General features: G+C 42.4%; 1 protein-coding gene across 1 annotated transcript in view; it reads left to right on the forward strand.

Annotated features, from left to right (window-relative positions):
* Positions 1 to 26409, forward strand: part of si:cabz01090165.1 (uncharacterized protein LOC100333421 homolog) — a 686742-nt gene that overhangs the window by 128291 nt on the left and 532042 nt on the right. Inside the window, exon 2 of the mRNA XM_061719918.1 lies at positions 7646 to 7685. The gene's annotated coding sequence lies outside the window, so the exon portion shown is untranslated. The remainder of the gene's footprint in view (positions 1 to 7645; positions 7686 to 26409) is intronic.

Below are 26409 nucleotides of genomic sequence, written 5' to 3' on the forward strand. Positions count from 1 at the left end.
GATAAACCAGTATGACAATGGACACAGACTATATTTATGCAGTACTACCTTAATATGATTATTTAATGTTGTTGTTTACATGGAGTTGTATGATTGGCTGAAACAAAGGAAGACATCTGATTGGTTGGAGATCCTTCTGTGTTAAAAAAAAAACGTATTTGTGGATCGAGTCACGTCAGAGGAGTCTCAAAAGTCACACGCAAATCCAGCGCAGCTCACAGACAACGTAAAAACGTTTGTAAATCAGGTTATATTTGTGTGTGCATCAAAAATACATTTGTATATCTTGTCCTACGCACGTGTGAATTGTTCTGTGCACTTGTGAAACTTGTCCTGTGCATTTGTGAAACGGTGTGTTCATTTGCGAATTATGAGACTGTTCTAGCTCCATACCTGGCTAATGATGCCGAAGGGTACCAGCACCACGGCGTGATGTGCAGCGCGTCGCCGGAGTTGCAGCTCTGACTTTGTTTTAGCGCGGCTGTGAGGATTTAAGAAGCCACTGAGAACAGATGATCTGCTGCTTGTGTCTGTCGTCGACGCTGACGGAGCTGACGGTGAAAGTCCTCATCACGAGAACTGAAGGCACTTATTTAGATAAAGTGACTTCCTGCAGCGAGAGGAGACAGCTGGGGCTTTTAAACGCTGCAACATGACGCTTTGACGCTCAGAGTGTGGAAAACACTTGGATAACTCTTTCTCTTCCTTAGGGGACTTTAGCTAAGCACCATTCTAGTCCACGCCCACTTAAGTTCTTTTCTAACTTTGATTTAACATAATTTCAATTCCAATCCTTAAATAACGTCCTCGCAAAATGAGAACCACTATCTCACTTTAAAAGACCCCCCCCCACCCTGAAATCTGTTTCGGCAGACGCACACACACTTCGGGTGCACCACGAGATGTTAGCGATGCTATCTTCAGATCAAAGTCGCTGGCTGGCTTTCAGTCCAATTTTATTCAGAGGCCTGAGAGGGCTTTTGATAATCGACACAGTCTGATGAGATTTCCTCTGAAATAAGTTCAGAAAAGGATAGAGAGAGAGAGCGGGAAGGAAAGTTTGGACATGAGGCGATGGGACAAATTAACAGAATATGGAAGATGGCATGCGGGAACGAACAAAAAGGTGAAATGAGGTGGAGATGAGCTTGGTGTGGAATGTATTTTTGCTCATTGTTTGAACTGTTCCTCTTCTCATGACTGCTATGATCACGCCTCATCTCCAACACCCTCGCCGCTCCGTCTTCAGCAGGTATCCATCATCCACAGATACGCAGACGGCAGAAAAGCTCGTCTCTGCATTTCACCAGAGTTCATTACTTTTCCGCCCGTCCTTCTCCGACTCCATTTGCTTCTTTCGCGCAGCACTTCAGCGTGTCTTCAGCTGAGAACAGATGCAGCTCGGCAACAAAGGTTGGAAGATGAAACGAGCGTCAGTGTCATGATGACTCAGTGGGTTCACCGACATTACTCACTGCATCTAATCTGACTTCTTCTCTGTTTCATTTCACTCATCAGCCCTTCCTCTCGTCTTTGAGAGAAGACATGAGGTGCAATGTGTTTGAAAGCAAAATGTTATGTTCTAATTTAATTTGAGATCTTACGTTTTTTGAGAGGTGAAACAGCCGTACACCCTTTGCAAAGACGGAAAAGTGTTCAATGGTTCCTTTGAGCCTCTTTGAGTGTTTACAACAAAATCAGCATCAGACGTGGTGGTTTCGGTCAAAGTGAGACTCAGATATGGGACTTCGGTTCATGTCCATCTACAAATCCATCTCTGATCAGGTTGTTTGGTTTTTGTTCCAGTGTTGTGGCTGTTTTGAGGGATTTGCCTATACTGCTGAGACACTGCAACACCATTGTGATGTGAAACTCCCCCTGCAGGGCTCACAAGCTTTGAACTGGCCTCAAACACAGACTGATCTACGGGAATGCCATATGACGAAGTTCCTGACCGACTGATATGTTAATACCAACTCATTTGGCCACAAGACTTGAATCTCGAGAACACCCTATGGGGTAATTTTCAACTTAGTGACAGTCATGCCAAATGCCCGAGGACGGCATTTGGCCACAGATCACATCTGACTGTAAATACCCTTTAATTGCTTTTTGTCTTTCACCTTTGGTTTGTTGATTCTTGCCTTTTGTGCTTTGAACGTACTGTATAAAGAGTCATGATTTCAACCATTCTTGGTAGGCACACCAACTAGGACCCGATCTGTGTCGGTCTGCTCACCGCCGGCTTACTGAATAAAACTCACTACACCACAGCGGACTTCTGAACTGGTTTTGATAATATTCTTCAACAACAGTCTCTGAGTAGCTTGTGAAGAAAGTCACACCTTCAAGTGAATCAGTTCACGTCAAACATGTTTCCACGTTGCCATCTGTAGGCTAGTGACAAACTGTCAAAAAGGGCTTTAGTTTTCGAGATACCCCTACCGGGGGTAGAACAAAACCTAACAATGTTTTTCCTGATCTCTAAGGTGTCCCATATATGAAATGGATTCTTAGGTTAAAATATTTTACTGCAAACATTGTTAAATTGATACATATTGTTATGCACCCCAAACCTAAAAAAGAACCAAAATACAGTCTGGCCGTATGGGAGTTAAGATATATAAATTCATGTAGATTAATAACAGAAGCTCTGACAGCTTTGAAACTTGACATAGTTGTGGTCAGGAAGTTGCTTTACCTATTAGAAAAACCAGGATGTGAATATCTTGATGTGTGTTACATATAAAGACCTTTGAACACTTTTCCAAAATAAGCGAACATGCAAAAAAAGAATATCTATGCAGAATGTCCTCATTTACTTTTTAGTTGCTTGGCCAGGAATTGTCATAGAAACACATATCATGGCTTGTTGGAAAGATGGAGTTGTGCTGAATCCAGTGATACCAAATATGTAAAGATACAATGCATAGGCAATGTGGTACATCAATAAATGTATGAGGTGTCCCAAATTAAAGAAAGTGAAAGATTGAAATAATCAAGCCTCCACAGCTGACCAATTCAATATTGCTGCAAACTAAGCAGGTAACTTGCAGATATATATATGATGCATTAAATTAATTATACACTCATATGACACCTTTTTATCCATACTTGAGATAACACTTTAATTATGGATACATGTACTGTCATATATGATGGCTTGTTGGAATATGTGGTTATGCTGAATCCAGCAATACCAAATATGTAAATAGCATGCATAATCATCAATCACTAAATATAAAACTGTCCCAAATAAAGGAATATGTTGCATTAAATAGCAATGCAACATATTCTGTACTGTACTGTACTACACTGTACTGTACTGTGTGACATCACCGGGGGATGAGTCTAGCTAAGGCTTACGGCTCAGCAACAACACACACAGGAGACAAGGTGACAGGATTGTAGTTTGGCCTTGATGATCATTTTAATAAAACTAACTAAACTTCACACAGTACAAATAAAATTACCGTCTCAAATTAAACAAATGTTCATCAAACAAAACACTCTGAGGAGGAATGAACCCTCTCCTCACGCTGAACTCCCCAGCTCTTTGGCTGGTGTTTTTCATTGGCTGCTATTGGTAGCCATCACTGTCACTCATCCACATTATCATCAGTGACAAAGTGGGTCATATTTGGGCAGTCTTGGAAAGAGCAAGAGCAAAACTCAGTGCAAGTCAAGCCCACTGAAAGACACTGGCATTTGCTGGTATTATTGCAGTTTCCATCTTTACACTACAGGTGGGTGATGTCTCAAACCTCTTTAGGTGCTGGTGCATTCTGGCACATGACGTGTTCAATGGACCCATCTTGTCTGAGCCTCCATTCTCTACCAACTGGGTTCCAGAGATGAGGCTTGGCCAGGTGGTTGTTACGCCACACTGCTGTTTGATATAAGGCTCTTAATACATTTTGCTGGAAGGCATCTTCTGTTGTGGGTAGATTTGCTGCTGAAGAATCTGAGGTAGATGCCAGTATGTACCTCAGCTCATCTAGGTTGGTGCAAGGACGGCCATTCTCCTTTTTCTTTTGGCCATACAGTAGGAGGGCATACTTTCTTGCCAAAGGCAAAGCTTCCTCTAGGCTTCCAGACAGTCCAAACTTGGCCATTTCCTTTAATTCAGTCAGATGGGTCTTCAGTCTTGTGAAGGCAGTGGTCTTTCCAATTCTGTACAAGCTGCTTGTGGTATCACACAACCTCCTGGTCAATGTAAAGATCTGTCAAGCAGTCAACACCTGATTTGCCAACCCTCTTGACCTCCTCACCATTTTCAAAGCCACCTACCAATATGACTGTGTTCTCTGAAAAGATTATCTGTTGCCCAGTACGAGTGATGTAATTGCTGACAAAGCTACATAGAGCAACCTTGTTCCCACTGATCCTCAGGTATGTGAAACACTAAGGGCCTGATTTACTAAGATCCTAAATAAAGAGTACTAAGTTGCGTGTGCACTGAAAAAGTTTGCATGTGCTGTTGTTGCGTGTTTTGCGGGTGATCAACTAAGAATGCTTGCGCAATTGATAACAGGTGCAAACCGCAGTATTTAAATGAGGTGTTGCGTGTCTTACGGTTTGCGCCATGGAGAGTTTGGATGGAAAGCAGGATATTTGCAAGCGCAAAATGAAATTTGACGAGTTGGAGTTAGAGATTGTTGTGCCGTATTCAGCACCCCTGCCGTGAAAAGCACCCCCTCGTCGACATATACCCACAGATCTCTTATTCACGAGTAAATGTCAAAAAGGACTAAATGCTCATGTTTAATTTACTACAAATGACAACGTACACACAATGACAAAAATTATATTCTCATTCCGTGTCACGTTCTGTTTAGCGTCCAGTTTTGTGTTAATGATTCATGTTTAAATGCGCTCATGGATTCCGCAATAGTCATACTTTCCCACAATCACAGTCACAGATAACAAAAATCGGGTAAATGGTTATTGATGTCATTAATTAATAGCCTGCTTACTGTGTTGTCTTCCATAATATTTGTAAATATATATAATATAAACTCCTAAGTATGTGTTTGTGTGAGTGTGTATGAGGGGGTGCTTTTCATGGCAGGGGTGCTGAATACAGCACAACACCACAATAACAGCAGCCATCGGTGCGTAATGCTGGGCAGATTAGCACCTTCCTTTTGAACGTATTAAATACAGACGCAATCACAATCCCCGCAATTACTTTCGGGCTTGGTAAATCTCATTGCGTGTGGTAAATGAACCTATTTGCATTTTCCCCTCCCAGTATTTAGCGATTTCTGGCAGGTACGCCCCATATTGATTATTCATCAGGGCAAAAGTACTAAATGAATAGCGTGTGCTATTTTGCTCATTTGAGAGGCGCAGTCCTCTTTGCACGCTGTTAGTAGATCAGCTTGCACATTGGTTTGCGGGTGATGTCAAGTTTGCACACGTTTTTACGCACGTAAACCTTTAGTAAATCAGGCCCTAAAACAACACAGCTGATTCCTTCCTTTCCCATTGACATTGTGATCTTATTCCAGATACACTCACCCAGGTCATTGAATTTCTGAAAGCCTGAATCATGGAGACTCTGCAGAAGAGCCATACCATCGATGAGATATCCTGAAGGTTCTTTAACACTGGGCAGTTGTTGCGTCTCTCCAACGACTGACTCCAGTTTCTTAGTAAGGTCAGCTTTTGTTGTCTTCCTCATGCTTCCATCATCATAAAACAAAGAGGGTGGGACAGCAGCGAGTTCATGAGACATCACAGTTTCCATGGACACCTCTCTTTGGAGACAGCGAGTAGCCCTCGAAAGAGCACATCTGAATCCATGTGAATCTGTCTAGATACACTAACTCCTGCTGATGTTTTCATATCCTTGAAGTTTGCAAACTGGTGCCTTTTCTCTGGATACATGAAGACAATGATGTAGATAGCTATAGCTGGATCCACCAAGTAGCCTAACTAGCTAGCTAGCTCACTACAGACTACAACACTTTAATCAAAGATCACACTCAGGGAAGTTAAGTAAGCAGTACAGGCTTTACTGCCCTCTGCTAGTTTAGACAAAAGACATAATTATTTTCCATTATGCAGTAATGACTTGACCAAAAATATATTCAAGTGGATTTAAATATTTTAATAAAGGTGTTCTATTTCAATTTAACCTAACTCTACTGGATATTTGTTTCCATAATGAAATATACAATTTTTTTATGTATCATAAATAAGGAGTAGTGCGTACCTCAGGTGACTTATGTTGCAGTAACATTGAATTGGTCCGCAATGACAATGTTTCTCAATGTTTCGGTATTCTTTCATTTTGGACACTTCATACATTGATTGATGTACCACACTGCCTATGCATGGTATCTTTACATATTTGGTATCACTGGATTCAGCACAACCCCATATTTCCAACAAGCCATGATATGTGTTTCTATGACAATTCCTGGTCAGGCAACTATAATGTAAATGAGAACATTCTGCATAGATATTCTTTTTTTGCATTAGCTAGACTCATCCCCCGGTGATGTCACACAGTACAGTACAGTGTAGTACAGTACAGTACAGAATATGTTGCATTGCTATTTAATGCAACATATTCCTTTATTTGGGACAGTTTTATATTTAGTGATTGATGATTATGCATGCTATTTACATATTTGGTATTGCTGGATTCAGCATAACCACATATTCCAACAAGCCATCATATATGACAGTACATGTATCCATAATTAAAGTGTTATCTCAAGTATGGATAAAAGGTGTCATATGAGTGTATAATTAATTTAATGCATCATATATATCCGCAAGTTACCTGCTTAGTTTGCAGCAATATTGAATTGGTCAGCTGTGGAGGCTTGATTATTTCAATCTTTCACTTTCTTTAATTTGGGACACCTCATACATTTATTGATGTACCACATTGCCTATGCATTGTATCTTTACATATTTGGTATCACTGGATTCAGCACAACCCCATCTTTCCAACAAGCCATGATATGTGTTTCTATGACAATTCCTGGCCAGGCAACTAAAAAGTAAATGAGGACATTCTGCATAGATATTCTTTTTTTGCATGTTCGCTTATTTTGGAAAAGTGTTCAAAGGTCTTTATATGTAACACACATCAAGATATTCACATCCAGGTTTTTCTAATAGGTAAAGCAACTTCCTGACCACAATTATGTCAAGTTTCAAAGCTGTCAGAGCTTCTGTTATTAATCTACATGAGTTTATATATCTTAACTCCCATACGGCCAGACTGTATTTTGGTTCTTTTTTAGGTTTGGGGTGCATAACAATATGTATCAATTTAACAATGTTTGCAGTAAAATATTTTAACCTAAGAATCCATTTCATATATGGGACACCTTAGAGATGAGGAAAAACATTGTTAGGTTTTGTTCTACCCCCGGTAGGGGTATGTCAAATTTTTTGGGGCATTGTCACTAGTCTACTGGGCGATAAGAAAGATGACTGTGGCTAATATGAAGATGTAAACCCTGGTCACGGGGCTGACAGCAGGCGTGTGTTGAGGGTGTATCAGAGCTGGATGTGACCACATTTTTTTTTACGAGAGCCGTGAAACCGATTCTCCATGTGGGACTTGAAGCTGTTAGCTGTTTACACAATAATAAATATTGTCTCAACTTTCTCGTTTCAGGTGTCAAGAGGCATTGATCTCAGCACCAGAGGACAAACAGGTAAGTGACGTCCGTGATTCTCAGTGGGAAAAGGGTGGGATGCCTTCTCCGGCCTCGGAGTGCAGTATGTATCTCGGTTTCTTGTTCACGAGTGGGTGAAGTACGGAGCGCAAGACCACCGGGGGAGTGGTGGAGGGGGTCTACAGTAATGCCAACTCTTTACCGGTCTGTTGTGGTGAACAGAGAGCTGATGGTCCCTACCCTCGCTTATGGTAACAAACTATGACAGAAAGAAAAAGATGGCAGAAGTTTCTTCCATAGGATGTCTTGGTGATGGAGAGAAAGTTCTGTTATTGGGTAACAGACTTGGAATGCAGCTGCTGCTGCTCCACGTCCAGATCTGGTTAGGATGCCTCCTAGACGCCTCCCTGGGGAGGTGTTTCAACCATTTTTGATTGGCGGGGGGCTTTTTTTACAGCATGTCTCCAAAGATACTCTATACAGAAGATCACGCATTACCGTTTCTGCCAATGGTATGAAATGGTATACACTTCTTGTCTCCTAAGTGGGCGTGGTCGCCCCTCTCCCCACATCGTTTTGGAAGTGTTGTGAACGAGATACAGTACAATTTTAATATTTGCGCCTTATTTTGCCGCTCGTTTTTTTTTATCTGCTACCTAAATGTCTGATATCAACCCAGTACAACATCATCGGATCAGCCTAATATTTTTTTTTCCCTTCCAAAAAGACTTCAATAATAACAGTATTATTAAGCAAAGAAGCAAGTCAACGACTTTGGCAGTTCTGCAGTGACCGACGACTCTGAATCTCTGAATCAGCACCATAGACATATATACGTATATACAGTATATATATACGTATACATGTCTATGATCAGCACCACCAGAGAGGAGAGCTATGAGAGCCAAATCTCGTGAGACTGTGTTGCTCAGGCAGAGACAGGTCTCAAACAAAGTTAATTTTCTCCTAATTTGGTGGTCTGAAAATTGCCATTTTGGTGTCAGAATGTTCAGAAGGTATGTGGCTTTTGAAAAATGGGTCCCATATTTACTTAGGTTACTATGGGGCGAAGGAATTGGTAATAATCTGTGCTCACGTTCACTTTTCCCATAGGACTCAATAGACTCAGGACCTGCTGTTATTCTCCTAAAGGGGCGGGGCAGTGGGGAAACCCACGTGACACAGATACAGGAAACACAACCGTAGTGGGGGGTAGAGTTTATAAAATGTCTCTGATGTCTTGGGAATGCCAGGGTTTTCCACAGGAAGGACAGGTCTTCCTACTTCCTACTGGCTGCTACCCCTGAAACCCTACCATCTACCATCAGGGATGGATGGATGGATGGATGGATGGATGGATGGATGGATGGATGGATGGATGGATGGATGGATGGATGGATGGGTGGGTGAGTGGGCGGGCGGGCGGGCGGGCGGGCGGGCGGACGGACGGACGGACGGACGGATGGTTGGTACTTGCATGACAGGACGCAGAGTGATCAACCGAAGTGTAAAGAAGCATCATTTAATATTGACGATAGTTTGATACGAGAGATCAATGAGGACTGTTGTCTGTTTATTGGAGGTATTGGTCACGTAGGACTGGGACCGTTGTTCTCTGACGGCACAAATACTTATCTAATGGGAGTTTATAGCACTTATAAACTAGATAGCATACTTATCCAGCCCCGAGACGGGTATCTGTCTGAGTAATGAACATCCACCTGGTATCTGATCTGAGTGGCGCCACGAGGAAGTGGGGAAGCATCGTCTATCTGATCGATCGCCGATCAGCCGGGCTCCGCTATCTCTAAGAAAAAATGGCATAATTCATCCTCATCAGCTCATCGGCCATGTGACTCAAACGGAGACCAGATAAGGAAGGACTTCCTCAGAACAGCGTGTTGCAGCTAAAAGCGTTTCTGGGAGTTGGACATTATATGATCAGATCCATCTGTCGTTTAATGACTGTTAACAGTTCGCTTTGCATGAATAATCGCTAACTGGGTCCTTAATATTAAATAACATGTTTTAATTGAGCATATTTTGAGGATCTTAGAAGAGTATTTAAAGCTGACTAAGATCAATACCTGCAAACACTGTATAGCATTTTACTGAATTGACCTCATTCACACTGAACTGCTCGAATTCGTGTTATTTCAGCTCTTTTTTCATGATTAAGTTCAGGTCACGTTTGATCCCCAGTTTCAGAGAAGGACGTCGTCTCAAAAACTAGTTTCTGGGATGGTAAAGAGAAGCCTAGTTTCATAGAGTTCATGCCCTTTGATGTTTCAAAAACACAACGAGAAATAAATGATTGTCCCAATGTTAACCAAATAGCTAAGGGCTTAATGAACGCTTAACAAAATAAAAGCCTTCTTATCAAAATAAAAGTCCAACCAACGTCTTAAAGCAGCACAACGTAACTTTCAGCTTTTGTTGAGTTTGGCGGCATCTTTTGGACAAAAGCGGTAGTGCTTTACCAGAAAGAACACTACGTTTCCCATGAGCACCAGCGCGTACTGCCGGAAAACTCCTGTGCCCGTCGCGTGCATTTGTTTTGATAGTAAATGAAGACGGGACGGACTTTCAAAACTACTTTTCTGTTTCACCAAGTGAACGCAAAAAAAAAAGATGTTAAACTGCTGGAAAGGAACTGGAATTTACCGGGATACCTTAAACAAGGAAGCCAGGGAGCGGTATATGGAGAAAATAATGATTATTAACGGGTTGGGTCATTATGAAATCCCTATCAAAGAGTGGAGCTCCGATGAGGATTTACTGCCGCAGTTCTGCACAACCCACGTCTTACTACCTTGTTTAGGAGTGTTTGGCAGCTGCTTTGGTAAATGTTTGACTCGCCATGTGTTTCAATAAATTTGTATAATAGTACAACATACAGTAAATGTTTTGTATCACTCTTACTTCTCTTTTCTTTTTTTTGACTGCTATATTATGCTGAAGAGGCTCCGAGGCGTGAGCAATATTTTTGTTTTCCTCGTGAGATAATTTTTTTCCTCTGCAGCTACAAATATAGTTAATATTTTTTCCTCAACAAACTAGTTTTATCTGCAGATTGGGGTTAATCGCACCGCAGAGAGCTGGCCAGCAACTGCGTTTTGCTGGAGAACTGGGGAATAAAACCCGATCCGACATGTGTGTCTGTGTGGAAGGTTTGGTCGTTACAGCCGCGATCCAACCGAGCCGACGACTCTTTTACTCTTTTACTCCGTTATCTCAGATACTTGGCCTCCATGGTTCTTTCTACGAGCAGGAAAGCGGTGAAAAGTTAAACCATTAGCGATCTTTTCCCCACGTCTGTTACGTGTGGAGCTGCTGCAGCCACAACGCAGCAACGGGTTACCAGCTTCTCCTGAGCTCTCTCTCCACACCCCGCCCATTTTCGTCTCGACTACAAATCGGGAAGGAGGGGGAAGTGACGTATGCCGTAAAGCAGTCAAAGCCGTAAATATGTGTAGTTTTTTAGTGTGGCAGGGTTCCTACCATGCTCCTCAAAGTTACATAGTGCCAGTGAAGGTGATACAGACCCCTCAGACCCTGACAGAGGTTCATTAAACCTGTTGTTAGTTGATGTACCATCACAATGACTCTGGAAATATTATATTAAGGTGGAAAAGTTACATAGTGCTGCTTTAAAAGACAGCATTAAGGCAAGATGAATCATGTGAGCATCTTTTTTGTTGGTTAATGTGAACCTTTCCAGGTCATGGGTCTGATCTTGTTCTAGCCCTCTTCACCCGGACCCAAAGCCAGCACCGGTGGCAGGGCTGTGATGCGCCGGCCGGTTTCTGAAGGTGGATGGGATTCTTCGAATCTCGGTCACCGCGGTGACACCAAGCGCCCGCCAGCATACGAGCGCAGCGCGACGCCGCGGCGTTGAGATGAATCTCTCCTCATGAAGTATCTGGGCTGTAACTCAGGCGTGTCGGCGGCGTCTGGGTACATACGGCCCTGCTGTGGAGATCCTGATTAATGTGATTAGGAGCTGCTGCTCCTGCTGTGCCAAGAGGCTGAAGGACGAACGCGACACAAACTGTGAACTTTGTACTCAAACGGTCAAGTTTTAACAGAGCGTCCATATTGGAATCAGTCATGAGCAAATACTTCACTTTAATGTGAAGTTAACGGTAAATGGTCCACTTCTTTTACCGTTTAATGGAAAAATAAATCATTATCTCAAGGAGTCAGTTATATACGGAGTATTAGGGCCAGGCAGGAGAAAAATAAAAGTACTTTTAGAGGAGGAAGATTTATTTTTCATTATGCACTTCGAGAAAAAAGTCGATATGTTCAGAAAAAAGTCGAAATGTCGAGAATAATGTTGAAGTACAATTTCGAGAAAAAAGTCAAAATGTTGAGGAAAAAAGTCAAAATTTCGTGAATAAAGTTGAAGGCGAAATTTTGATTTCATTCACGAAATTTCGACTTTATTCTTGAAATTGTATTTCAACATCAATCTCGACATTTCAACTTTTTTCTCGAAAATTGTATCTCAACATTATTCTCGACATTTTGACTTCTTTCTGGGGAAGTTGGTAAAGCGTTCGCCCATGAACGTGAAGGTCATTGGTTCGAACCCTAGTTCCTAGTACAAATCCTAGTACAATTTCGAGAAAAAGGTTGAAATTTCGATTTTATTCTTGAAATTGTATTTCAACATTAATCTTGACATTTTACTTTTTTCTCGAAATTGTATTTCAACATTAATCTTGACATTTCGACTTTTTTCTCGACATTTCCACTTTTGAAGTGCACAAAATAGACCCTCCAGGAATCCGCGATTCCGTGATCGCGTAATTTTTCGCGGATTTCACGACTGTCCGTGGATTTACAGACTTTCCGTGGATTTCAATGTCTGGTGCAGAAAAATCACTTTTACTGGGGTTAATATTGCATATGTCCGCGCTGAATATGCGAATTATGCGGGGCTCGCTTGATTTCACTGCATCATCGCCGCACATTTTCGCATAAAGTTTGGAAAAAGGGGGAAGTGTTGTCAGTGACATGTCGGGACACCCGGTCGCGACGTGCGGGACCCGCCCGGGGACCTCCGCACCCCTCGCAGAAAACCGCCACCCCCCAAACAGCAGCTCTCACCCGCGGGGGTGAGAGGAAAAAGAGAGAGGAAAAAGAGAGTCCACCGGCAGCCCGTCCCCCCGCTTGCGCGGTGGGACGGGCTGCCGGTGGACTCAGGTCTCCGCACTGACTGCGTACCACTGCGCCTGCGGAGGCGGAGCTCCCATCCACTTGGGGCATAGTGGCGGCGGACGCGTGGGGTGACGGAGCTCTGTCTCGTCCCCCTCGTCGCGCCGGTGCGCCCGGCAATCACCCGAGCACTGAGCCGCGGGCTGGAGGGAGAGAGACGGCCGGCCCCTGGGCCGGCCGTCTCTCTCCTCTCCTCTCTACCTGCTCTCCTTTTTTTTTCTCTTACGACCTCAGATCAGACGAGACAACCCGCTGAATTTAAGAGGGAAGAGCTCAGCGCCGAATCCGCAACTTCCTGCATATATCGCATATTTTGCAACTTTCCGCATAGGCCTATTCCATGACTTCCCGCATATTCCGCAACTTCCAGCATATTCCGCAATTTCACCGCATAAAAGCACATAAAAAACCCCCACATTTAATCGCATAATCAATTATTTTAGCCCGCAAAATCAAGGATTTTAGCCCGCGGAATCAAGGATTTTAGCCCGCGGAATCAAGGATTTTTCCCCGCGTTTTTCTGGAGGGTCTAACAAAAAGTGCACAATAAAAAAAAAAGCTTCCCCTCTCAAATTTCTCAAGTTTCTCCTGCATGGCCCTAATACTCTTCCATAGTTATATTATTAAAAACTCGAGGTGAAATCCTCTGCGATGAGGTATTGGACTGGAAATCCTTTTTAAATCCTTTAATGATCAAACTGCAGAAATTAAAGGGTCATGAGAGAAAACCAAAATTAACTTTTCAATGAGCCCGTGTCCCCGGGTAAACCGGTGTCCGTCACCCTCCAGGGAAAGGTTGAAAACAAAGTCCACACATCCTGAAAAGCAGAAACCGGAGAATCTGGGACGCGTGAAAACGTGTGGCTTGGAAACAAACACGAGGAACTCGTGTGAGGAAACGGGTGAAGGATGGGAGCACGAGTAACCGACGAGCAGTACTCGAGTTGTAAAAAAAAAATCAGGGGGGATGGTGGATTTTATCATATGGGGACAGATAATTTGTGCTGATTATAAATAATATAATATATTACAAATAATAGCACTGACCAAAACACCTGCAGAAATACTGCAGGAATGACATAGCAGCAGTTAAATGCAGCCTTCTGTAAGCTTTAAATATCCACTGGGCTTACATCAAATACATCAAAACACAACAATAAAAAACAGTTTTCTGAACTTATCAATATGACTCTGTCCTTCACAGGATAAGTAAAATGGATCACTGCAAAAACTCAAAATCTTAACAAGAATATTTGTCTTGTTTCTAGTTAAAATGTCTCATTTTAGTAAAAAAAAAAATCGCATTACACTTAAAACAAGACTCATCACTGGAAAAAACAACAATTTTCACCAGTTTCAAGTAGATTTTCACTTGAAATAAGTAGAAAAATCTGCCAGTGGAACAAGATTTTTTTGCTTGTAATGAGAAAATAAATCTTGTCCCACTGGCAGATTTTCCTACTTATTTCAAGTGAAAATTTACCTGAAACAGGTGAAAATTGTCAAATGTTTCTGGAGTTATTTTTCTGGTGATGACTCTAAATGTTGAAATAGCAGTAAAACCACATTCATTGATGAAATGACATAAGGGATGGAAAGGGGGGATGGCAGTTTTACAGGGGGGATGATTTTGACCGTTTTTATTTCAGGGGGGATGCCATCCCCCTCATCCCCCCTCAACTCCAGTACTGCCGACAAGAGACAATAGCGAAACAAGACTGAAGAGACGAGGGAACAGACTTAATCAAAAACGGAGCAAGATAATCTCAGAGAAAGGAAGTTCTTCCCCACGACATTATCCTCAAACATCTTCATTATAGATGCAGCGGAGAAGAAAGGGAGAATTAATCCGCTGTTAGTTGCTCAGCTGGACCACAGGGAGGTAGAGGAACAGAAAACAGATGGATCATACGACGCTTCATCGCCCCAATATGTGAATATTCTGGCTGTGGCACCACGGATACGTTTATTTGCTCACCCAGGTCTTTATAACAGTTGAACTCCAAATTAAGCTTTAGCAAGAAATCAATTTTAATTGAGATAAATGCAAGAAACAGCAAATTGGCCTTCTCCGCTTGGCCCTTTTTAAAAGGGAGGTAAATATGATATCATGTGTTTATAGTGACCGTCACTCGAATGTAGGGCTGCAGCTATCGAATATTTTGCTGATCAATTATTCTACGGAATATTCCATCAATTATTCGAGTAATCGGATAAGAATTACTTTAGCTTTATTAAAGCCTAATTATAAATATAGAATAGAAAACAAGACAGATTACTTGATTAAAAACAACCAATTTGTTTCTTTTATGAGAATAATTGACATTTACATATTATGCAAACTAGTAAACTGTTACATTTTCCAATTAAAATACAAAAAAATATTTTAAAATTAACATTTCCTGAAATATAAAAAAAAAAAAAAACATTTTTTTCTAAGTATCAAAAATAAAATATATTCTTAAACACTGCTTTTAAATTGTGCAACTTCACATTTAAAACAGTCAGTCCCAGCCGGTGTCTGTGCAGCTAAACTGTTACGAAAAGTGCAACACCGTCTTCTTCCGCTTTACAAGGGACACATGCGTGTTAGTAGGTTGTGCGGAAGTGCTCCAAACCTGCAGGGGGCGCTCTCGGCCGAGACCGAACTGCTAACTGAACCACAGTGTTTACATCCATGGTTTAAACATACAGCGGGAACGGTAATGTGATTTTTATCTGACTATATTTATATACGATGTTTATATCACTGTACAACGCTGTACATTGTATCGTCTGGTGTAAAATATCATAAAGAAACGTTTCATAATGGATGTAAACACTGTGGTTCAGTTCAGCGCGTTTGATGATGCTGCATTTGTCTTTGTTTTTTGCAGCACGTTTTTTCATTTGCACCACGTTCCTCTTTTTGTACCTCGTTTTGAGTTTGTGAATTTGAATCGTTTCTGTACTTAAAGCCGTTTTCCTTAACTGAGACGCATTAGGCCGTTGCAGTGCGTTTGGCCCTTGTCGGCCACTGTAAGGAAGACAGTCCCATACCTCTGTTGTGAATTGATCCTAACAGAGTTAACGCCGTCCCTCAGGTTTGTTTATGGCTTTTGAAGTTTGTTAAACCAACCCCATCCCTGCATGTGGCACACATCTTCTGATGCATACTGTATACTCACGGCAGATGGTGTGTATTCATCGTGGGAATTAAAGTGGCTGTGGCTCCATTTTTATGTTTAAAACTCCAAATCTGCCTGAGAAATATGCTTGACCAGATAATGCCTTCTAGTGAGGGTGAGTAGCTTTTCAGATGCAATAAATAGCTCAGGCTTATGGCTGCAGTGATATGTGATATGGGTAAAAAAGCAACACTCAGGTCTTGTGTATAGTTTTGTACTTGATACAGAGATAAAACCAGGAAGAAACCCTTTATTTCAGCTGTTTCCTCAGTAAAAGACAACATTTTTGGGGGTATTTTGGTATACAGTAAATTTGGGACAACAAGCCACTGGGACTTTAGGCTAGTCCTCAAACAGTATGGATTTTGTCAGCTTTTGAGTCATACCACAGATTTTCAGTCAAATTGAATATATTTCCATTGGCTTTGCTGTTTCAAGACGTTGATGTCCCTCTCCGAAAAGTGTCGTTTTCATTCGTCACGCTGAAATGTCCCAGTCTGTCTCAGTTGTTAGGTCTAAATCAACATTACATAAATTCATAACGAGGAAAAACACAGAGACTGGCTTGGAATGGTCTTTTAACACACTTCTGCAGAAGGGGGGAGCACAGCAACAGGGGCAGAGCCCCTGACAGCAAATGCTTCCCAAAGGTCCTCCTCCTGCATTATGCTTTTATTAAGAAACTTGACAGGAAATGACCATATAAGGACAATGAACAGTGAACAGTAGACAGTAGTCAGTACGTGCACATGCAGCGATTCAAACTGGTTGGAGATCATTTGCACACATCGTACTGACTTTTAAACTGCATGTGAACACCTTAAGTCAGTCAAGTAATCTGATCAGACTGGATTCATCAACCCGCTTGCAGCACCTAGATAAGCCAGTCGCAACCGCCTTGTTAATGCCATGTGTACGGAGACATGGATATTACAGTCTGCGCATGCTCGAGAATTTCCCCCGGGTGGGGTTTTCCCCCGGGGGAGGGGATTCACCCGGAAGTGAAAGGAGACGACGCAACGCTGCTCAGTAGTAGCTCCCTGGGGTGTCGTTTGACTGCTTCAGGGGTGTCGTCAAAATATTTCCTATTCTGACATTTCATATATAAATACTGTATTTTCGCGACCATACGGGCGCCGTGTGAAAAGGCATAGCCTCAGTCTTATGTGTCATATTTCTGTATTTAAAACACACACGGCGCACCGACCGAAACGGCACACACACAAGAACACACACACACACACACACACAAGCACAGGAGTGTGCGTATTTAAAAATACAGCGGGAGCAAAACTTTGTTTGATTGTAGGCTACTTTATTTCAGTTTTTACATTAATCAAACCCATTAAGTCTCATCCTCTGTTTCTGCATTAAAGAGCTCCGCTAAATCAGCTGTGCCAGTCCGAACTCCTCGCTGTCAGAGTCACGTTCCGTGCCGTGCGGTGCCTCGGAAATGCACGCTTTTGCAAAAGCTCGCAAAATAATCCCAGCAGACACGTTAGCCCACGCATCAACAATCAATCTGCAAACTGTGGCATAAAAAAAAAACAAAATACGCCGTACCCTACGCCGTAGGCTGCGTCTATTTAACGCGGACCTAATGCCGCGTTCCATTTATCCTCGGAAGTGGGGATTTCCCAGTCCCCAGTCGGAATTTTCAACTGGAACGCCCCTCAAAGTGGGGTTTCCCACTGGGAAAGTGGGAGAGTCTTCACCACCCCCGAGTTACCATTCCAAGATGGCTGCCATTCCCAGTTCCCACTTCCGATTTCCGAGGTAAATGGAACGCGGCATAAACTCCGGAACCGGCAGACATAAATCTCTAAATTTCGGAGCAAATTTCTTAACAGGCGTAGCTACAACTGTTAGATTTCATCTATTAAACCAACATCTTCCTAAATGATTTATTTCAGCCGGCGTGATTCTCAACAGAGCAGCGTCCCAGAGAGAGTTTCTCTCCCGGGGCTGACGCAGCAGCTTGACCGGGCGGACACGTCTCTTCTCGGGCTGTGAGCTGAGGCTGCTCCCCGGGGGCGGCGGCTCTTCTCATCTCCGAAAACATCGGGTCAAATTTCTTAACAGGCGTTATTTGGATAAACTGAGCCCCGGTTGCGGATCTTAAGGTTACCTTTATACCTGAAAAAATATTAAAACTTAATAAAGTGCCATATTAACAGCGCTACAGCTGAAATTAAAACAGCTTTTGGCTCTCTGCTTCCTGATCAGGTTAGGGATGAAAACGAGGGGGAGTAGGAGAAATGGGACAGGCACCTGGGCCAAGTGCCCTAAAATCTCCCCCTTCTTTTTTAGGGGTTAGGGAAGAAAAGAAGTGCGAGTGGAGAAAAGAAGGGCGAGTGAAGGAGAATTCCGCTTGTTGTTAAGCGGAGGTCAACCGGAAGTGGCTCTTTGTTGAAATGGTTACCATGGTTACCTCGGGTACAGCGCCACCTAGCGTCACAGAGTCAGCCATGCTCTGGTTACAGTGGTTTATTCAATCTGATTCAGTCTGATCTCAGAACAGCATGTGTAATCAGACAAGTTGATCCAATCTTCTGCATGTCATTATCTGATCAGATCTCCAACCACCTTGAATCGCTGCATGTGCACGTACTGAGTGTGAGGGAAGTGATAACGTGTGATTGATTCCTGACATTACAGTGGACAGCTGTCACCAGGACAGTTGAAAACCCAGAGTAGATCAGGAAGTGGCTGCTGTGACTTCTGTTAGCCAAGCATGTGACAGTTTCAGAAGGACAAAACAAGTTCAAAGGTTGATTAACCTCACACAGTTCTCTCAAAGACTGAAATAAGGTTTCCTCAATCATTTCGCCAACACTAATTTCCTCTTTTCTTTAGTTTTCCCCAATACTTGGGTCCTCCCCATTTAAAAAAACAAAAACAGAATAATGCTACTGCCGCCACCGTGCTTCACACTGGCGTTCTTGGCATATTTGGGGGGATATTAAACAGAGTTTTATCTGATCTGTTTCGTGGACAAAAAACGATGCCTTTTGGCCAACTCAAAGCATTTTGTTTTCCAAATATTGGCTTTTTCTGACCACTCGTTTTCTCAATACGTCTCTCTGAAGTGAAAACAGATTTTGATATAGGTGTGTTATTATTCACGCTCACGGGAAATGTAATTCAATGCAGCTAATACATGGTTTGGGAAGCGTGTCCTCTAATGGATCACGGTTCTGCCTCAGAGAGAGTGGCACACAAAACCAGTAATTGAAGGCTGAATGTAATTAAATCAAAAGTGGTTCAAAATTCCTCCCTGCAATTCATAAAAACATCCCATTAAAATGACCGTTGCACTAAATCTACTAGTGATTATAGTAATTGTGACATCCATCTGTGTTAGGTAGAGGTGGGGTTTTTTCTTCGGTGGTCACCCATTATCCATTTCATCTCCCTCAGTCCTTTCATCTGGTTCTGTGCTACGTTTCCCAGCAGGCTGCACCTTTGCCTGTTCCCTGCAGCACACACTCGTTTGTGGTCGTCCCTCCTGCAGCTGCAGTCACTCTCAGAGTAACAGCAGGTATGTGGAGGTTTCCCTGCCTCAGCTTTAATTGCATTCCTCTGGGCTCCACTCACCTCCTCCTGGAGAGTCAACAATATTCTGAGTAACTTTGATCTTAACAAGTCTTATTAACTACCATGGCAACCGCGTGGACTCCTACTGCAGCGCTGCTGTTGGGCCACTTATTACTGGACACTAATAAAGGGGGCTGGCCTGGTGCGCGGCGCTGGAGCTGCAGGGAGGGGTCAGATTAGGGGGGATTTGAATCACAATGGGGATTGTTGCTGTCTCAGAAATATTTTCAGTCAGCTAATTGTAATAGTCAGTGTTTCTTTGAAAACAAACAATCGTTTTAATCATTTTAACCCTTGTGCTGTCTTTGGGTCAAGGGAGGGTGAAGGGAGGAAAGAAGGAATGAAGGAAGGGAGAAAAGATGGAAGGAAGGGAAGAAGGAAGTAAGGAAGAAAGGAAGGAAGTAGGAAAGGGAGTAAGGAAGGGAGAAAAGATGGAAGGGAGGGAAGAAGGGAGAAAAGATGGAAGGAAGGAAGGAAGGAAGGAAGGAAGGAAGGAAGGAAGGAAGGAAGGAAGGAAGGAAGGAAGGAAGGAAGGAAGGAAGGAAGGAAGGAAGGAAGGAAGGAAGGAAGGAAGGAAGGAAGGAAGGAAGGAAGGAAGGAAGGAATGAAGGAAGGGAGAAAAGATGGAAGGAAGGGAAGAAGGAAGGAAGTAAGGAAGAAAGGAAGGAAGTAGGAAAGGGAGTAAGGAAGGGAGAAAAGATGGAAGGGAGGAAGGAAGGAAGGAAGGAAGGAAGGAAGGAAGGAAGGGAGAAAAGATGGAAGGGAGGGAAGAAGGGAGAAAAGATGGAAGGAAGAAAGAAGGGAAGTAGGAAATGGAGTAAGGAAGGGAGGAAAGATGGAAGGGAGAAAAGATGGAAGGAAGGAAGGAAGGAAGGAAGGAAGGAAGGAAGGAAGGAAGGAAGGAAGGAAGGAAGGAAGGAAGGAAGGAAGGAGGAAAGGGAGTAAGGACAGGAGAAAGATGGAAGGGAGGAAATAAGGGAGAAAAGATGGAAAGGAGGAAAGAAGGGAGAAAAGATGGGAGGAAGGAAATAAGGGAGAAAAGATGGAAGGAAGGAAAGAAGGAAGGAAGGAAGGAAGTAGGAAAGGGAATAAGAAAAGGAGAAAAGAAGGAAGGGAGAAAAGTTGGAAGGGAAGGAAGAAGGGAGAAAAGTTGAAAGGAAGGAAGAAAGAAGGGAAGTAGGAAATGGAGTAAGGAAGGGAGAAAAGATGGAAGTAAAGAAAGAAGAAGGAAGTAAGGAAGGAAGGAAGTAGGAAAGGGAATAAGGCCAGGAGAAAAGATGGAAGGGAGGAAAGATGGAAGTAAGGAAGAAAGGAAGGAAGTAGGAAAGGGAGTAAGGAAAGGAGAAAAGATGGAAGGGAGGGAAGAAGGGAGAAAAGATGGAAAGAAGGGAGAAAAGATGGAAGGAAGCAAGGAAGGACAGAAGGAAGGAAGGAAGAAAGGAAGGAAGAAGGAAAGGAGTAAGGAAAGGAGAAAAGGATGGAAGGAAGGGAAGAAGAGAGAAAAGATGGAAGGAAGGAAAGAAGGGAGAAAAGATGGAAGGAAGGAAGGAAGGAACGAAGGAAGGAAGGAAGGAAGGAAGTAGGAAAGGGAGTAAGGAAAGGAGAAAAGATGGAAGGGAGGAAAGAAGGGAGAAAAGGTGGAAGGAAGGAAATAAGGGAGAAAAGATGGAAGGAAGGGAGAAAGGAAGGAAAGAAGGGAGAAAAGGAAATAAGAGAGGGAGGAATGGATAAAAAAGAAAAGAAAGAAGGGAGGGAAGAAGGAAGGAATGGAGAAAATAAGGAGAGAAGGAAGGAAAAGCAAAGAAGGTAATAAAGGAACGAATGACGAAAAGGGAGGTAGGAATAAAAAAGGAGTAAAGGAGGGTAAAAAATGAGGAAAAGAGGAAATGAAGAAGGAAAGGGAGAGCAGGAGGAAAGAAGGATAGAAGAATTGGGTCATTTTGACCCAAAGACAGCACAAGGGTTAACGTTGCTGATTGACTTGGCAGCGATGTTGCTGATTATGTGTAAATACTGACTCGTGCTACGCCGGCCCCTACAGAAGGTCGTGGGATCTGCTGTTCAGCTTTTAACTATTTAAATATGGGCAGAATGTAATCTTTTTCAAAAGTTTTAATAAGAGTCCTCTTTTCTGAGACGTTAAATTGCTTTTTAAATGAATGCTTCCAGATATGCACTTTTCTTTTGCTTCCACAGCTTATATTGTTGAATTGTTATTTATTCCCATACAGTGCAAAATCTTGTTTCCAAAGTGGGATGAGTAGGCAATTTGTTTGCTGTTGTGCTTGCAACTGTTTTCTGCCCACCAGAGCGGTATTTTTCAATTACGTAACAGCTGCGACTCATTTATTCAGCTAATTCAACAAATGTACAGCAAAGAAGACATCAAAGGGAAAACGGTTGGAACGGTTATCTTTAAAAATGAATAACCCTTTGGTTTTGTAATGTTTGAAGGCTGAAGGCGTACTGTATATAATGACTTTTGACCTTTTGACCTTGCCTGCATCCCACAAAGCATGTATTTCCAATTCGTATGTCTAATTTCTAACATAGGGCTTGTCTCTTAACTGCCCTAAATAGAAATCTTGTGGGTAGAAAAATGACTAAATGATAATTAGAGAAGGGAAGACGAAACTCAAGAGCAATTGTTAAGCACGATGATGGGAGCTAATCAACAAAAAGCTACTTTGAGAGTACTTTAGCTCCAAATTGGGACTTTTGGAGATCACTAAGGACACTGGCCGTTTTCAAAACCACTCACTATCCTACTAGTACGTACTGAATAGAGGGAATGCACATGACGTCACAGATACGACTTCATAGCGAGTTACGCCCACTGAGTGGCAGAAAGACTGAGTGGCAGAAAGACTGAGTGGCAGCGTAAACTTTCAATTTGAGCCACTCAAAAACATCTAAAATGGAAAAGAGCTGTTGTGTGAGCAGGGACAGACTGGGGCTGGCGCCGATGTCGCCCCCCTAGGGTTGAACACACTTGGGTCACCCTCGAGCCAAGTGTGTTCCACAGAAGGGGCTGGGGTGCGTCCTGGACCACCTCGGGAAAAGAGCTAGGTGCGTCCAGGACCCCCACAAGAACAGGCTGGGGTGCGTCCAGGACCACCCCCGAAACAGGGACAGGAGGGGGTTGCCGCCGCCATTGTCGTCTCTTCTGCCCGCACTGAACCTGAACGCTCTTGGGCCCACCAAAAGCCAGGCGCGTTCCCCTGAAGGGGGACTCCTGCTCCCTGAACCGCGGCATGGTCTTCTCCTCCTCAACGCAACGCATATTCTTCTCTGCCTCTCGGCCTAAGAACTCAGAAAGAGTAATATACTCTCCCGCTTCGTTCTGTCAGGATTGGTTTTGGCGAAGACCCAGATGCAGGAGAGCAGGAGGCAGGAGTTCCAAAAAACTTAGATTTATTTGCAAAAACAAAACCAAAAACGCTGCTGAGAAGGATCAAAAACGGAACATGAACAAGAAAACTAGGTACGATGAACCAATCAGAGAACAGGACATAGTATGACGCTCACCTCCTCCACTTTTTATTGGTGGATTTGTGGAAAACGAATGATTTCAAATTTGAAAGTATTTTTCTGTTTTAGTTACAACTGAACGATATTCTGAGTTATTGTTTACAAGTTGAATAAAGTTTGACTTACCAGACTGTGTTTTTTCACTTCATATGTTCTGTCATGCGCCTTATAACCCAGTGATCCTTATGTATGAAAATAGACCCGTTTATTGATGTTGCACCTTATAATGTGGTGTGTCTAATGGTCAGCAAAATAGAATATATTCAATTTCAAGTGAATGTTTTATCATGCTCCTTATAACCCGATGAGCCTTATGTATGAAAATAGACTTGTGCATTGATCTTGTGTCTTATAATGCGGTGCCTAACGGTCTGCAAATACGGTAGTCATCTTGGCCACGTGTTGAAAAGATCGGGTGGCATTTGTGTGATCGGCTGATTAGATAAGAGAATAGTGGAAGTGCTTTGAGTCATTTTTTCTTTAACATTGTTTTAAATGTTGCATCTAATAACATGATTACATCCCCTGCTTTTATTGTTTAACATTTTGTCACTTGTTGAACTTAGTCGCCTCCTTCCATCTGCTTCTGCACCATTCATCCCGCTGAGTCATGCTAACATTTCCCTAACATTCCCCCCGTCTTGTTAAAGTTATGATTGGCAGGCGTGCTGGATTCTCACAGTTTCTAAGGATGGTAGCGCTCTCTAAATGACTGAATTTGGGGAAGTGATGATGGGTTTCTGCCGGTGTTTCAGGTTATCTGATTTATATGGATCGTGAGCAGGTGCATGATGATGATGGGTGTTAAAAGCATTACATGGCAGGTCATTTACAGGGCAATTCCTGGGATGTTTTTTTTAGAAATTATAGATGTCAGAGACTGAGAGTTCCCCATTCAGATCCGCCATGAGGCCTGCTGCTTCCCTTCAGTCATACGACTGCGATGAAATCTGTAATGCACATTCAGCCAGTTATTCAGGGAGCCAGTGAGACAGAGCTTCATTGAATCAGGCGCTGAATGAAGGTTAAGATTGGAGTTGGCTGGTAATTGTGGTCTCGCTGCCTCTGATCGCCGCTCTCATCATTTCTATTTCTCAGCCCATTTACACAGCCGTGTTTCGCATTTAGCTCTGATGGGCTGTAATGCTCTTCCACGCGCAAACACACGTACACACAAAACCTCATGCATCTGTCCTTGTTAGGGGCTTTGCATTGACTTTGAGGGGCTCTGCAATTCTACATCGACTGTTTTCCTCACACATATCACTTCTGATTACATCAAACTCACGCCTGCCACTGACACTTTTGAACACCTTGATGAGTAAAGTTGCTTTCATCAACGGAAATTATGAATAAATGTCGTCGTCAATGAACCTTTATCACCTGAGGAAAACGCAACGAAGAATCCAATGAATGAATGAATCCAATGACTTAAACCAAGAAGGATGGGGTTTGGATGGTATCATTGAGAAAAAATAGTTTACTTTTGGTAAAACCATCATTTTAATGGTGACTATTCTTCCCATGAGTGAAATGGGAAGAGAGTTCCATCTGGAAAGATCATCTTCTATTTTCTTTAAAAGCTGAACATAATTTAGTTGTATTAACTCTGACAGCCTTGGGGAGATATTTATGCCTAAACATTTAATGTTCCCTGATTGTAATTTAGTATTGGTTATATTCCTAAAATTGCAGTTAACACACAAAACTGTGGATTTAGACCAATTAATAGAATAGTCAGACAGAGATGAAAATCCCTCTATAAGTACAATTGTCTGTGATAGTGAGGTTTGTGAATTCTGGAGGAAGAGTGGTACGTCATCCGCATAAAGACTTATTTTGTGCTCTAATGTTTTGCATTGTATACCTTTAATATTCTAACAAAGATCCTTAACATCCATGTTTTCAGTAGTTTCTCTGGTTTAGTTCTGCTGGGTGACGTTAGTCCTCAATCCCAGTCGCTGCAGCGGGGAATCAGATCCAGAAGATGCAGCTGCAGAGTTAGAGGCTGATGCCGTTAACGCAGAGATCTATAGGTTCACGTCCATTAAAAACAGTTACATAGAGAAAGGGGCCGATGGCCACGCGGGGATCTGCTCTAGGGCTGGAGAAGAAGAAGAGACCAACTTTGGATACACTTTCCTACATAGACGTGGAAAAGAAAACCCAATGTGTCGTCAGAAAAGAAAAAGATGGGGAGAAATGCGGAAAAATAAATATGTTGTAAACTCAAATTAGAGTCTTCTGTATCTGGAATGAATGTATTGTTGAGTCTATAAGGTAACAATAATATAATAATAAGATAACATTTCAACTTTTTTCTCGATATTGTACTTCAACATTCATAACCTGAATTGTAAAATGGGTTTGTCTAAATACAATCTTTGACTAAAACTAGATTAAAATGGTCCTGGACAATTCTGACTAAAATACGACTAAAATGCTCAGACTTTTAGTCGACTGAAACTTGACACGACTAAAAGGAGAATGAACGTGACTAAAACTGATGAAGACTAAAATGATAGCTTTTATAGTTATTAGATAGTTATTCTATTTTTATTTGTTATGCGCTATTCTATTTTTATTTGTTAGGCGCTATACCCCTCCCCCCCCCCCCCCCCCCCCATCAATATGTTAGAAGGGATGACAACATTACAAGATTTGTTCAAATGTTGTGCAGACATGCAACGCGGAAATCGATTAATTTTACCAAACAAAGGTATTTTCAATAAAGAAAATAAGTCATGCTTATTGTAAGAGTCTAGTTTGATTACATTTTACATATTGTTCAATTTGTATATTCCACATTAGCTGTACGTCTCTCCCCTCCCTCTGCCCCTCGCTCAGGTCGAAGAAATTAATACGTGCTCATGCTGAGCTGTTATTGTCTCCTGATGAAAACAATTTTCTGCTCCTCTGCTCTGGTGCACTGCACCTTTTAATCCCCTGACATGTGAAACTCTGCTTAATGATCCTAAATCCTTCTTACTGTAACATACAGTTCACAGAGAGAGGGGGGGTGAAGACGGCTCGTTACTGGGAGGAGCTGCTATTAGACTGGCACCATCTTGAAATACCAAAAACCACCAGGACCGGCCGGATCACAAAACCTTTTCAACAGGCTTGAAGCAGCACTATGTAACGTTTCCACTTTAATATAATATTTCCAGAGTCATTGTGATGGTACATCAACTTCCAACAGGTTTAATGACACCTCTGTCATGGTCTGAGGGGTCTGTATTGTT

This window comes from Cololabis saira, chromosome 4, assembly GCF_033807715.1.
Source record: "Cololabis saira isolate AMF1-May2022 chromosome 4, fColSai1.1, whole genome shotgun sequence".
In the NCBI taxonomy this organism is placed as follows: domain Eukaryota; kingdom Metazoa; phylum Chordata; class Actinopteri; order Beloniformes; family Belonidae; genus Cololabis; species Cololabis saira.